A 15,140-nucleotide genomic window follows, 5' to 3' on the forward strand; every position below is an offset into this window, starting at 1 on the left:
AAATCCCATCTCTACTAAAAATACACACACAAAAAAAATTAGCCGGGTGTGGTGTCAGGCGCCTGTTGTCCTAGCTACTCAGGTGCCTGAGATAGAAGAATCGCTTGAACCCGGGAGGCAGAGGTTGCAGTGAGCCAAGATCGTACCACTGCACTCCAGATCGAGACTCCGTCTAAAAAAAAAAAAAACAAAAAAAAACAAAAAAAATCCCAATCAATTGTTCCTATAGGCAGCCCATATTCTCTAGAGACTAGTTCTGTTCTACTTCGCATTTATGGCATCTTCAATATGTGATTTCCAATTTCTAAGGAAATAGCAAGGAGGATAACTCCTGGGAGGTTTATGTGAGCCAATCCTGGAAAGAGCACACACTTCTCATATTCCACTGCTTAAAACTCAATCATAAGTAACTTTATCTGGGAATCATAATTTAGTTGTATGCCAAGAAGAGGAAAGTGAGCTTGGTAATCAATTAGCCACTTTGCAACACCTAGAAATAAATAAGATATTTCTCTACTACTTAAGAAAAATTCTGTTTTCTTCTATAAATTGTGTTTAACATCCCGTTTCAAAAAGTACCTTACAGTAGCAAGCATACAACTCAATTCCTGAAGGTACCATTTGAGTGTTACAGCTTCCAGCCTGATGGAAACAGTTTGATATTAAAATCCTAGAACAGTATTGCCAACTCCCTATCAAAAGCACAGTGTTATATACATAAAAACCTTATCAGCTGGTGACTCTGCTGCCATTTGGTACATTTTTATTTTTCAATAAAATAACTAGAAAAAAACAACCATAGTCACTGTTGTTTTTGCAATATGTTGGAAAGGCAGGTGGTCATCCTATCTCTGGAGATTAAAAACAATACAGAGATAAATGTGGGGAAAAAAGAGGAAGTGTGGAAGAAAGTGTGTGGGTTTAGCTGTTTGGTGAAACAGGATGAGAAGGGCTCTTATGTTACTCATCAACTGAGAAACATATTTCCATCTATTTATACTAACAAATCAATTTGGATGCATACACTGTGACTTCTATAATGCAGACAAACTCATAAAAATTTACTTAGGTATAAACACTTGATAGGATATTCATATCATAGAGGGAGAAACCAATATAAAACCAGCCGTGGAGTTTTCAAATTGCAAAAAGTAGTCTCTTTTTTCCCTCCCACAAAGATATTAATCAAATGTTCTTTCCATTCCAAGAATTAAACAAGAACTGATTTAGGCCTTTGAAACTTCAGGCTCTCAGAGGGAATACACTAACTAGCCATTTACTACATGTTTGTTTTTGTGTCCATTATTTTAGCAATGTTTTAACTCAAAGTGCTCTATAATTTATTCTCATCCTAACATTTTAATCTTGTTTCTACCAAGTTTAGCTGTAAAGCTAAACTGCCTGATCGGCAAATATGTCCTATATGTTTACATAACTGTTTATTTCCAAATGCTGATCTCACAATTCTCTATTCATCCTCCCAAGTCCAAATTTGTTCCATTATTCAAAGCCAAGTTCAAATTTCTTCTCATCAAGTATTTTCTGATTCTCCTCTCCACCTGCCCCTCTTCTACCTACTTCCAGTTAAAGTTAGTCATTCTCTCACCTGAAGTACCATGATCTTTTTCTCTGAACCTTTCTTATGACTCTTAGGATGTTCCACTTTATAGTTACTGATGTTCTCATTTTCTCTCTTAACTACATTCTAGACTTTTTTAGGGCAAGACCTGCCTTTGATTCCTCTTCATGGTCTCAATATCTGATGGGAACACTATGAAATATTCTATTATTATGAAATATTTCAGTATTTATGAAATGAATAACTTTAAATGTATCTTCTGTATAGGTAAAGGTTGGTAGGCTGCTGATAAATATCTCAAAGGAAAAGCCATAATTTATAGCATTTGCCAATTTCCATGCTGTAAATACTGCCACTGTGGCCACTTTCAGATTGATATCACTAAATACAAAGTTGAGGAGAGATATGCAGTAGCAGACCATTTCTACCATATAGATTCAATACATGCAAATAATCCAAGATAACACATAGCAGTAAAATGTAATAAAATATTGAGAAAGTGACATTTTGAGTTTCTAAAATTTTTGCTTTTAATATAATTTAACTTTAATATGATTTAATTTAAATAATGAATATGTTTACAATGCAACTCACAAAATTCCTGAAAATCCAACATTTACCTTCCACAAGTGCACCCGATGTTGACATTGTTGGTGCATACTTTGTATTTATACAGTTTTGTTTAAAAATACTTCAAGAAAGGGAAAAACTATACGTGAAATGTAAGAAGAAATTCCATTTCTCTCCTCTTATGGACTTGTTCATTTTATCTACATTTTTGTTGCCTCCCCTCTTATTTTTCTCCTCCTTTTCCCCAGTTGTCTACCAGTCCTATTGCCAGTCCTGAACAACAAATGCTTTTTGTTCATCACTTACCTCCCTCAGATCTCATTTTTCAGTTGCTAAAAACCAGGCCCTCTAATGGCATTTTCCTTGAGTTTACTTCCTCATACACAAAGGTATGTATTGCAGCAAATACTCAAAGAATGCACAGTTGAAAAATCCCAACAATATTGTTTGACTCAAGCATCCATTCAGTGTAGTAATCCCATTTCTAATCCTACTGTTCTTCCATAGTCTCTGGAAACCTTCTGATGACAAGGAACTTATATTCTCATAAAATAGTCTCTTTTATTGTTAGGAGACTTCTTGTTTAAGATATTTTATTATAATCACCTCAAGTCTACCATATTTATTTTTTTTCTACTAGATCAACTGAGAACAAATTCACAAGCAAATGCAAACATTCTTCTCCTTCCTTACATTTTTTATATTTATGTAAACACTCCTGGTTCCATCATCAGTGTCCTAACATAGTACTGCATTTATGCACTTTACTATTCTGTCTGGCCTCTAATGGCAAAATAACATCTGTGTGTCACTAGCATGTTGTAATGACTGAAACTGAACACCTGACCTCTGGTATAGTTTTATCAGTAAATGTGTCTCCCAGAGATCCATCCAATTTATTTAAACTTGAGAAAACAAAACAGCCAAATACAGATTCTTACTGAGCACTGCTGACATTCTCCTTCCATATAGATGTGAATCCACCACCAATACAAGTTGTAGTGGCGTAACCAGTTAGGTCTCTGTCAGGCTATGTGAGCAACTTGTCCACACTACTCTATTTTATTGCTTAAACTGTCAACAATTGTCAAACACTCAATATGTTCATATAATTTTCTTTCTTGGTAAGTAATTAACCTACTCAAAAGGTAAATTGGGTTATTTTTGACATAGCTAATCCCTGATGTTCATTCCTCTCAACCCTTAAAAACCAAATATTGAGATATAATTTATACTTTTCCATCTTTCCACTATAGTAATATCTGTGAATAAAAGGTTTTAATGACAGGTGTATGCAAAAATACAGAATAAAAGAACTAACTTTTTACCAGGTAGTGTATTTGGGTTTTCAACCTTTCAGAAACAAGAAGGGGTTGGTTTGGCTTATTTTTGGTGGATTTATCAAGTGATGAGACTGGAGTGTTCAAAACAAGGAAGTTCAGAAGATTGGAGAGGTAGCTACAAAGCACGAGTGCCCAAGAAAATACACTTTTCAGTCTTAACCACATTTTTTTGAAGTTTTTAAAAACAGAATCATATAGCATCAAGAAAACAAAAATAAAAATACATGATTTTTTTATCTGGGGTATGAACATACGTTATACACTTAGTACTTGAGAGAAGCTAAAGCATGTTAGTGTTCCTTACGTAATACCCAAGAGACTAGTTCACTTTCAATATATGAATATTTTTAGTCAAAAGGGAGATGTGGCAAAGTATTTCTGTTCCTCGAAAAGTAGTAATTAATATGAGGGAGAATTACTTTTTAAATGAATGTGTTAAAGACTAAATCTCCAAACAAGGAACATTCAGAGTTGACAAAAATATTCCCATTAAACACATTCTGAGCACTTACTGTGTACTAATTATGATCTTGTAAACTACTCAGAGATCAATATAAAATAGTTCCCGCATTCATCTGGCTTCTCCAGAAATATCTACAAAAAGATACATTTGTTCATATCTTGAAAGTGAATAAAGGAAATAATTTTAGGTGTGACTAGCTAAGTAGTTCAATTACAGCCACAAGGATGAATACAGGGTCTGCGAATGGGCCCTCATCTTGTCCAGTCTTCATATGTGTATAACTCAACCTGGAATGTTTTTGTCCATTTGGATAGTTTCAATATATTCCAAAAAAATCTTTGTATTGCCATTGCCATCTTTCTATCTTTATTTGAGTTGGGTGAATTTTCCTTATTTATACATATTTTATGTATATGTTTCTCATATAACTTGATATAATTGTATTTTTAATCTATTTTAATGTTTATTTTCTTCCATAACATATAAACTACTGGAAAATAACTCTTTTATTACATTTTAAATCAATAGCACCTATCTCAGTCCCTGGTGCATAGCAAATGATAAACATTTTCTAACCAAATGAATAATATATAAATCTGTAAGAGAGAGATCTTCTGAGATTAACCTTCCTATAATTAGACTTTCCCCATTATTATCATGTCTCAGTATAAACAAAGGCACATAATGATGTTACTAGACACACACACACACAAACCCCCACACACGCACATGTATTCAATACAATACATATCTAACTGTAGATCTAAGATAATATATAACATTTAAACCTCTTGCTGGAAATCAAGGCGTTAAAGAGAATTAAGAATATCTGAAATTTTGGGTTGTTGTGATTTATATTTAAATATAAGTCCCAGAAGCTAGCCCCAGTATAAAACAATTTCTGTCAAGAGACTGCCTTTTTTTCTAATGAATAATTTAGAACACAACCTTTTTTTCCATGTGAACTGTCTTATATCTTGGCAGTAGGCATAGCATTTCAATAATTGATATAATTTTGAATATAATATAGTTAATGCCGTAAAAGCAATGTCTTTGATATTGAATTATAAGAGAATGCACTTAGACCACTGTGACTAATGATCTAGGGGCCAACATATGGCAAATTATCTTTTAATCCAATTTCAGAGAGAACTGTCACATGTAACCATAGGACTCTACTATCTCTTGGCACATAACTGCATGATAACCTTTGTTTGTATTATTTTTTAAAAACTAAGGAAAGGGTTCTTTTTGTGAAAAGTCGATAAGGTAACATGAGAGTTAAAAGTATAGATGCTAATTATTTTTTTGCAAGCAGAATATCAACATGAATCATGGTTTTCTCATTAAGTTTCTGGTTAAAACCTATTCTCAGACTGTTTTCTAAGGCAAGACTCTAGACCTTTCTAAGGCAGTTACTCTGTAAATATAATCATGGTTAGTTCGTGACAGGTGAGAAACCACACACTAGTGTGATCATGTACAACTTTTATAATAAAACCAACAACATAATGTGAAAATGAATTCCTTGAGTCTTTCAAAGCCAAAATAGTCTGAAGGCCTTGCCAAGATGTGAGGCAAAGATGGCAAGATTGTGGCTCTCCAGCCGAATCCAGACCATGCAGGACTTTCAGCATATGATGAAATTTTGTACACACACAAATCTGCAGGCACTCTTTCCTTTCATAAACCATGTAGACTTTTATATTAAGAAAATTGTCCAACATGTAACGATAAAATGTCTTCATGTTTTTCTAATTCCTATAAAGGTGTCATTTGGGTTAGTGCCAGGTTAATCCACAGATATTTTGATGAGATTGGAAGGTATAAAAAAGTTTAAAATTTCAGGTCTTAAGATCTAGCAAGCCTAGACTTTTCTATTTTTAGGATGGAAATTATCAGTGGTAGCCACTCTCTTTAGACAAGTGCTCTCTACTGGCCCCATCTATCACAATATGTATGTATACTTTGTCTTGACTCACATTACTCATGTATGTTACTTATCCATAACATTAGGTATTTTTGTTTTTAACATAAGTAATCAGGGACTTGACCGTCATGGGAAGTTGTATCATCTATTTCTGGAGTCTCTATTTTGTTCCATTGTCTATTTGATACCAACACTACACTGGGTTTGTAGTAGCTTTAAGGTAAGTTGTGAAGTCACATAAGTTCTCCAGTTTTCTTTATTCTTTTAAACACTGTGCCCAAAAGTGGTTGCTTTTAACAACTACAATTATTTGTTTTACTCAGAAGACTGCAATTTGTGCAATTTAGACAGGATATTTGAGGCCTCACTGGGATGACTTAGGCAGTCAGGGCTTAGATGAGCTGAAGTGCTTCCCAGGCTTGCTCTCTCTCTGTTTCTGTTATCACAGTCTCTCCATATGGTGACCACATGTGGTGTCTTCACATGTTCTCTCCAGCGTGGTAGCCCCAAGGTGGTGACACCATAGTGGGCCAAAGCTCCAAGAGTGAGTATTCTCAGAGAACAGTACAGGAAACAAATGTTTTTTTGTTTGTTTGTTTTGTTTTGTTTTGTTTTCCCAGTTTGGAAATCAAATAGCATTATTTCTTCCACAACTCTATTGTTTGAAGCAGCCAAGAGCCTACTCCAATTGAATATGAGGTGGGGAAGGGGAGAAATCCTATTTTTAGTGGAGTGTTAAAAATGTGTGGCCGGCCGGGTGCGGTGGCTCAAGCCTGTAATCCTAGTACTTTGGGAGGCCGAGACGGGCGGATCGCGAGGTCAGGAGATCGAGACCATCCTGGCTAACACGGTGAAACCCCGTCTCTACTAAAAAATACAAAAAACTAGCCGGGCGAGGTGGCGGCGCCTGTAGTCCCAGCTACTCGGGAGGCTGAGGCAGGAGAATGGCGTGAACCCGGGAGGCGGAGCTTGCAGTGAGCTGAGATCCGGCCACAGCACTCCAGCCTGGGCGACAGAGCGAGAATCCATCTCAAAAAAAAAAAAAAAAAAAATGTGTGGCCGTGTTGATAGAACCACCACACGAACCAGCTATCACAAAAGTAGATGGTTGGGTGGAAGGAAGAATTGGCCTGGACATGTAGAACTTTGCCCTAAGACAAAACCACACCCGCTCCCTCCAAATAAGTGATTAGTCTCTCAGTATATTACTCACAGTAAATGTTCGAAAAATACTAACCCTTGCTGTGCGTAACATTTTTTAGACATGTTTCCAGTAAGAAAGGCAGAAGGCCACAGTGTCCTATTTTGAATACCTATCCAACTACCTTCTCACTCCCTTTCTAGAGCACAGTGTTGAGAAGGGGTCACTATAAATAGTGTTGAGAAGGGCACACTATTTATTTCCAGCCAAGGTTTCAGCACCAATTCCCTGGTGAGCTTATTGGATCTTACGGAAATCTCTAGGATCTATATAAACATATGAACACAAAGACAAAAAGTAAAATATATCAAAATTCTTGTTAAATGGTGGCATTATATTAAATTGAACTATATGAAATTGCCAATATCCACTTGTTTTTAACTAAAGAGCAGTTTTAGATATTACAACCTAATACGCTACTTTTTTCTTCCTTACTGTTTATGTATTTGTCTACATTCTTTTCAGTGAATGTATATTATCTTCATGATTAGAAAAATAAATATTATTTACAAAGAACAAAGAAATCAGAGTATTTCAAAGAAGGTGTTATTTTTCTAATGGTGCTAAAATGACACATCTCCTCCGCAAATGCATAAAACACCAGAGCAGCTTTTAGATATAAAAATCTGCTAAAACACATTTTGAGAAACCTGAGTCTAACAAGGAATATGTATACTGAACCTGAGCGGGCTTACCTTATGAAACCGGGAGCCAGGTGTTACATTATAACTCTGTGACTCCAAGGGTAGGCATTGGATTCTCTCATGTTTTCAAAAACCCTAAAGCAAGCTTTTAGCTATGGGAAATGTTTGCAAAGAAGGCAGCTGGGTTCTAGTTTGACACAGCTGGGCTGTTTCCTCTGGTTTATATGGAAAATAGTTCACTGCCAAGGATGAGGCAAGAAAAAAGTTCACTTGGGCCATTCCAGAGGGTATTGGTTGGCACATTTCCAAATGGAGCTGGCCACCAGGTTTATGGGAATAGTAACTACACTGAAAGAAGGTACTTGCTTTCCTTAATATAAATTCCTGGAAGGGGAGTCCTTGGCTCAATGGAATAGAAATTTTTTAAGTTCTTAAAATATACTGCCAAAGTGTTTCCAGGAAAAAAAAAGAAACCTCATTATTAATTCTTAATAAAATGTTACCATCACTGAAGATTTTGAAGTTATATAGTTGGTGCCTTAAGAATTATACTTCACTAGGATACCCACGTTAGTGTGCTGTAAGGTATTTCAATTGCGGTGTTCTTCCTACCTATTTTGTGACCATTTTCTACTAAGGAGGAGACTAAATTATGCAGGCATTGTAGATTCCCTGTGATATACAATGCGACTATAAGTGTACTTCAGTCTTCTTGATGCTGCTGTTGTTGCCTGAGGGGGTAGCTGCTATTATGGTCCTGATTTTAAGCAGTGTTTTATATCTTTGAATCATCCAAGCAAGTGAAGCTGAAGCTAGCCTGAGGTACAGCAGGGATTTGAACTCTGGTGTATAAACACTCATGTGCAGAGGCTAGCTATTTATTGTCTCGCCAAAACGAATAAAAAATAAATAAAAATATTTACAGTCCAAAATATTGAAACTCTTGTGTAACCATGTTGTGTTTTTGTCTTCAAAATAAAATGTTTGTACAGTATGTGGGAAATTTGCCTGCAACCAAAAATGTTAAAATCATTACATAAATGTTAAGCTCTCTAAAACCAGTAGCCTTTTAAAAGTTTGTTTTATCACATTTAATTTTCATGTATACTAGACCTACTTCACGTGTGTTTCATGTGTAAGTGTATGTTTTTATTTGCTACTGGCAAATTACTATGCCTTTGCATAATCCATGTATTAGAGAGTTCAGAGAAGATGGAGAGAAATTGAAAATAGAAGAAAGTAATTTCCACTTTAATTTCTCTATAATTCCATAACCTGTAAGGTTCATTCCTCTCAGAGTCTTACTTTCTTCTCTCTATTGTTGATTGTCTTGATCACTGTCATTTAGAACCATTCCTGACCTTTTCAAGGGAAAAGAACACAATGGTAAAATGTTGCCTATTGCATCTCCCTACTTCCAGCATGGTGCCCCTCTGCACCCACTATGCTGTTCTCAGTGAGTTTGAAAATGGGTGCCAGTTAATAAGTCATTATCTCTTGTAGGGATAGTTACATTTTAACATTAGTTCCTTGAAGGCAAATAAATGTTCTGAGGATCAAAAAATAAATAAATAAATAAAAAATAAAAATAAAATAAAAAAAATAAAAAAATAAAAAAAAAAACAAGGCCTTCCTAATTAGAGTGCAGATTTTAAATATAGGAGAGATAATTTTAAGGAGAGTTCTTTCTGGTGTTCTGTAAATCAGCGATTCCAAAATCTATAGAACTTGCTACATACTATTGGTCTACAATATCCTGAATCAACCTTTCTCCCATCCCAGAATGATGAAAAACTCATCCAGTTATCCCTGATGATTAGCTGTGTGTGCAAACTACTGTCTTAAACCACCAAATTCTGTTCAAATTCCACCTGTTTCCAAAAGTCTTATCCAATATCAGCATCCCCTCAATTCTGTCTCCATAAGGAAGACTTAGAGTTACAAATCTGTGTTCCCAATACACCTTAGGAGTAAGTCTTTGTAGGACTAATGACTCTGCATTGTGATTAGAAATGTTGTATCCTTCTAACTCTTTAGACATGGACTCCTTAAGATTAGTCACCCTGAGTTGGTGCTTAATAAATGTCTATTGGATGGATGGATGGATGGATGGATGGATGGATGGATGGATAGATAGATGGATGGATGGATGAATTAAAATAGTTCACTGCCTATTTTGCCAGTTTTTTTTTTTTATAGCTGACCCCATGAAAGACACAATAGATTGAGAAAAACTCATGTACAGGTATCCTAAATGAGAGAAAACACTAAGGTAAGCAACATAATTCAAAGTTTGAACTGAAGTTTGACAGATACATTTTTCTTATACATATTCTTTACCCCTAAGTTGTTGTGGCATATTTTATCACTAGGTATTTCATGAAATTGGCAAGTTTGAATTTAAAACTCATGCTTGGTATCTTTTTCCTGTTATCACCATTTCTGAGTGAGGGAATGAGGGGAGAACCCATAGAAATCTCTGAAATGTCATAAACTATGACAAGTCAGTCATAGTCTATCAGTTGGAGAAAATAATGTTGCTGGTGAGATGCAGACCATGAAACCATCAAGAACCCACAAGCAAACCAATTTAGAGAAAAAAGCATGAAACAATTTCTTATCTCAGTTTGAGAACAACACCTTTTCCGGGAGGTTTGTTATGTAATGTAGATCTGCTTTCACTTTTTGGGGGCCGGCCAAGACTGAAAAGGGAAGTGCCAGCCCAGTGAAAGGAAGAATGTTCTTTTGATATTGCCAGCCATTACCAGATATGGGAGTGCAAAAAAAGCCAATTCTCCCAAGATTTATAGTTATGTCTAGCTTGTTGACTCAAGCAGTTTGGAAAACTTCAGAAATATAGTTCATCCAAACTAACCCAGACTCCAACTCTGTGAAGGAAAAAAAAAGGTAGAAATAATATGCATATATATACTATTAGAGACAAATTCTTTTGATTCTAAATTTACAAAGATTCAAAAAAAAAAAAAAAATACTGTGACCAACATACATAGGACTTCCTAAGATGTGACAGACCATTCTGTTAAAAATAAATGTGTATGATTATTGTCCAATTACTTCTCTGGGTTTGCATGGCAAAAACTATAGTAGGCAAAGGACTAAGAAAATATTATGCTTCTAAATGACTTAGAAGGAATATTTCATCCCTAAACTCAGAGAATTCATGAAAAAGTCACACAGGACCCTTGAAATTATAATTATATATTCACCGTATTCTCAGAATTTATAATTATGTCTTTCTTGTAATGGTATATAATTTTATAGGATCTCTTCACTGAGACATCAAAGTATTAGCTTAGCACCTGAAAGGACAATGAAATATTTGTTGAATAAACTGTATGTATCAGGCCCTCTCTCAGGTTCTGGCAATATGCTGTTGAATAAAGCAAACAATTTCCCTACCCTAGGTCTCTACTTAGGTTCTATGAAGAGATACAGATAATAAACAAGTAAAGAAATAAATACCAATGATAATGATGGATTGCAAAGAAAACTATCACAAGAAATGAGTAGAGGAGTGGAAAGGGGCAGAGAGTTAGGGATGCAAATAGTTATTTCAACAAGACACATACTCTCCTAGTGCATTCAGGCAGCTATAACAAAATGCCATAAACTAGATGGCTTATAATCAACAGAAATTTATTTCTCACAGTTCTGGAGACTGGGAAGTACAAAATCCAGGCACTGGAGAGGGCCTGTTTTCTCATGGATGACACTTTCTCACTGAGTCCTTACATAGTGGAAGGGGTGACCTAGCTCGTGGGGTCCATTTTATAAGGGCACTAATCCCTTCATGCTCTAATCACCTTTCCAAGGCCCCACCTCCTAAGAGTATCACCTGGGGGGTTAAGATTTTTAATGAATGAATTTGGGAGGGACACAAACATTGACCACAGCGCAGACCCAGAAACATCTATTTTGCTTTAAGATCATCAAAGTCATCAGTGACACAATTTTTTAAGATCAAATTTTGATCTTTGAAAATTCACTCAGTAATGTACATTTCACTTTCTTCTTTGTGGTAAATTTTTGAGGTATGAGAAGTCACCGTGGGGAGAGGTGGGTTGAAGAGGACATCAAAGAGTTGGCATCACTTTTATTTTACTTCTTATTTGTCCTAGTGAACATATTTGGAGAATAGATCTCATAATCGTGTGCATAATTAAATAGATACGTAACAACTTTTAAAGGTTTTTGGTAATGAGCCTACAACTTCAGAGTATGAATGAGAGGACATTCAGTGCATTCTCCTATAAAACACTGCTTTGATTTTATATCCTGACTGAGGAAACAGGTGTTTTTTGTGCCAGAATATCATGGTAACAATAAATGCTGAAGTGATGTTTTTCAGTAATCTGTGAGTGTTTGTGAGCCAGATTAAATAAATATTCCATCTACCTTTTCGCCCTGGCAGCCTAAAGAAGGCCTCCAAATGGATTTGTATGCACTGTGGTCTTTCACGGACTCTTACAGCTTAAAAGCTTGATAGGGCATTTAATTGATTCCAGTGAGTCAGTGCAACTGTCCAGATCCAAATAGTTTATGCCTTGTATTTGCAGTTAAAATAACTGTCAAATGCATCCTGTAAGGGATTTTAATATCATCCTGACCTCACGGGTCATGCAAGTTAATATTAGTTCAGGTGCTATTTTATTTATTCTTTCTAAAATCATCTGCACAGATTTTTCTTTTAGATAAAAACTTTTAATACAATAAAATACCCTGTGCTTATATGATTCCTATGATATCCAGATTAGTCACCCTGATGCTGGCTTCTCAGTTTGTTAATGGTCATGTTGCAGGCAGCATAATGAATTCTTGAAAGAAATTAAAGTTTTATCTTTGAAGACTGCTCATTAAACAAACAAAATAATTTATTTCTATACATCAGAAAATATGTACACATTAAAAGAAAATAATGCCATGCAATCACAAACTCAGTTGCTCATTATCATACAAACAGTGGGGAATACTCCAAAATGGTAGCCTGTGTGAAGGTCATTAGAATCTGGTTTGGATATGCATTCTAAGATTTTTCTTACTGAAGGTGACTCATACCTGGCCTGAAGACACCCACAGATGGGCTCAGAAGAGGGAAGGTGTGTGGAGCAAGTCAAATTGCCTAAATTTTTTGGTGAAAGTGAAACTAACAAGAGACATAAGTTATCTTTAGAGAATCTAAATATGTAGATACATCTAAATATGCATTATCTCCTCACTGTGGAAGCAACTAAAAGTTGAAGACCAGGTGCCAAGTAGTAGATGAATTTTAGGCCAGTGAACAATTAAAGGCAAAGCATGTTATGAATGTAAGGGACCAAGAGTGGTTCATTTAAATGGATATGGAGGTTTTAAAATATGTTTCACCCAACACAACCTTTAAATCTACTTTCAACCTCTGTTGCTTAGAAAGCTTCCAGTGTTCTCAGATCTCTCTAACTGGTAATACACAACAATTAATTATGAACACAGTTGTAAAGTCTTGTATACCCCTTATTAGAGTTTCACTAGGAGATATTCTGTGATTTAGTATGAAATCTAGGACTTCTGCCTTTTCATTTTTTATGGTGTCATATAATGAAGATAGTGAGGATGATATTATAATAATTATTTCCAGCATAGTAAATGAGTTTACACTCATTAATATATTTCTTTATAACTCCGTCCTAGGTCATAAATACTTAAAGTACATGACAATTCAAAATACTTCTTAAAATCTGTAGTTATTTAATAGCTTAACAAATGGTTGAATTGATAAAATACATCTGCTTCTTTTTGCATAAATTATTTTAAGTATTTAGAAAGGTATGTGAGGGAGTCTGAAATAAGATATATAGAAAAGCGGCACACATCTAGAATAGTACATTATTTTTAACTTTCCTTTTTTTGGGGGGGGGGGTGTGTTTTCTATGCAAGTGCTTAGCTTGATGTGCTGATGTGCTCTGGGACCATCCAAAACCCTCCTCAATACCACACCTTATTCTGGCAACTGAGCTGACAATTGTTATAATCATCATCCAGTTGACCAGTTCTCTATACCACCATTTCTGCGGTCCTACCTTAAGGTTATTAATAGTTTTCCTGGCCTGGTGTGTGGGGGCTCACTCCTGGAAACCAAGCACTTTGAGAGGCAGAGGCAGGTGGATCACCTGAAGTCAGGAGTTCGAGAGCAGCCTGGCCAACATGGCAAAACCCCATCTCTATTAAAAAATACAAAAATTAGCTGGGTGCGGTGGCAGGCGCCTGTTATCCCAGCTACTCCGGAGGCTGAGGCAGGAGAATTGCTTGAACCCAAGAGGTGGAAGTTGCAGCGAGCAAAGATTGAGCCATTGCACTGTAGCCTGGGAGACAGAGTGAGAGACTGTGTCGAAAAAAAAAAAAAAGAAAGAAAGTTTTTCTCTATTATAAATAGTCTGCACTCAATAACCTTGTGCTTAAACTATTCTACGTAATTGACTTTAAAATAAACCAACAAAAAATTAATATCTACTGATTTGAACCCAGAAGGTATACCTATTGAACTTGTTTTACTCCTGTAAAATGGGAAAGGAAAATGTGGAAAATATTTGCCCTCTCTTAGGCACTACCTATCCACTTCCCTCTTTTAATTTAAATTTATTGATGGCAAGTAATATGCCTTTAAACTTTTGCATTTACTTTGGGTCGAGAATTATTCCCTTCATGATAGTCAGTAAAAGTTGGAAGTTCTAAACTGAATATGCAATAGTTTTGAATATTCAGCAAAGCAACACCTGTTTTTGTCTCCACAAACCACCGTGCATGTGAAGGATTTCACTGGCCCTCTTACACACAGCATCTGCTGCCAACAGGTGATGCATTTCTGGGGAGAGCGCCTTGCCAGAGGGATTTTCTCTTACTAACATCCTCTTTCCAGATGTGTATTCCCTGTATGTCCTGAATTATGAGGTCCTGGAAGGCAATTGCAATCACTGAGAATGACATGTCACACCTGGAATTTACCACTCTCCCCATAACTACACAATCTCTTATACTTAAATGTCAAATCTAAGTTTATTTCTAAGGGACTTGTTTCTCTATATAGTCAAATACTAGTGCTGAATATTAGTTTAGCATAATGTTTAGCACTTTAAATATATGTAGATGTGTAAAGATCCAACTAAACTATTTTATGATCAGACAATATTGACAAAATAATGGTATTTTGAGGATAGAATTAATGTTCCTATGGCATTTCATTATTTCTCTTGATATACATATCTCTGTCTAACCTTAAATCAATTATATTTTTAATAAATAAGTAAAGTCACTAGGCGAGACTAAGAGCCCTACATAGTATATTGCATATAAAGGAAAAAAGTACTACATTTTTTAATAGTGGGCACTGCTATGCACTGTATGTATGTTTTTGAA

At 35.5% G+C, this 15,140-nt stretch overlaps 1 protein-coding gene across 1 annotated transcript in view; it reads left to right on the forward strand.

Moving 5' to 3' along the window:
* NEGR1 (neuronal growth regulator 1) overlaps positions 1-15,140 on the forward strand; it is an 886,803-nt gene that overhangs the window by 487,462 nt on the left and 384,201 nt on the right. The gene's annotated exons all lie outside the window — the stretch shown is intronic.

Source organism: Rhinopithecus roxellana, chromosome 12, assembly GCF_007565055.1.
Source record: "Rhinopithecus roxellana isolate Shanxi Qingling chromosome 12, ASM756505v1, whole genome shotgun sequence".
NCBI classification, from domain to species: Eukaryota; Metazoa; Chordata; class Mammalia; order Primates; family Cercopithecidae; genus Rhinopithecus; species Rhinopithecus roxellana.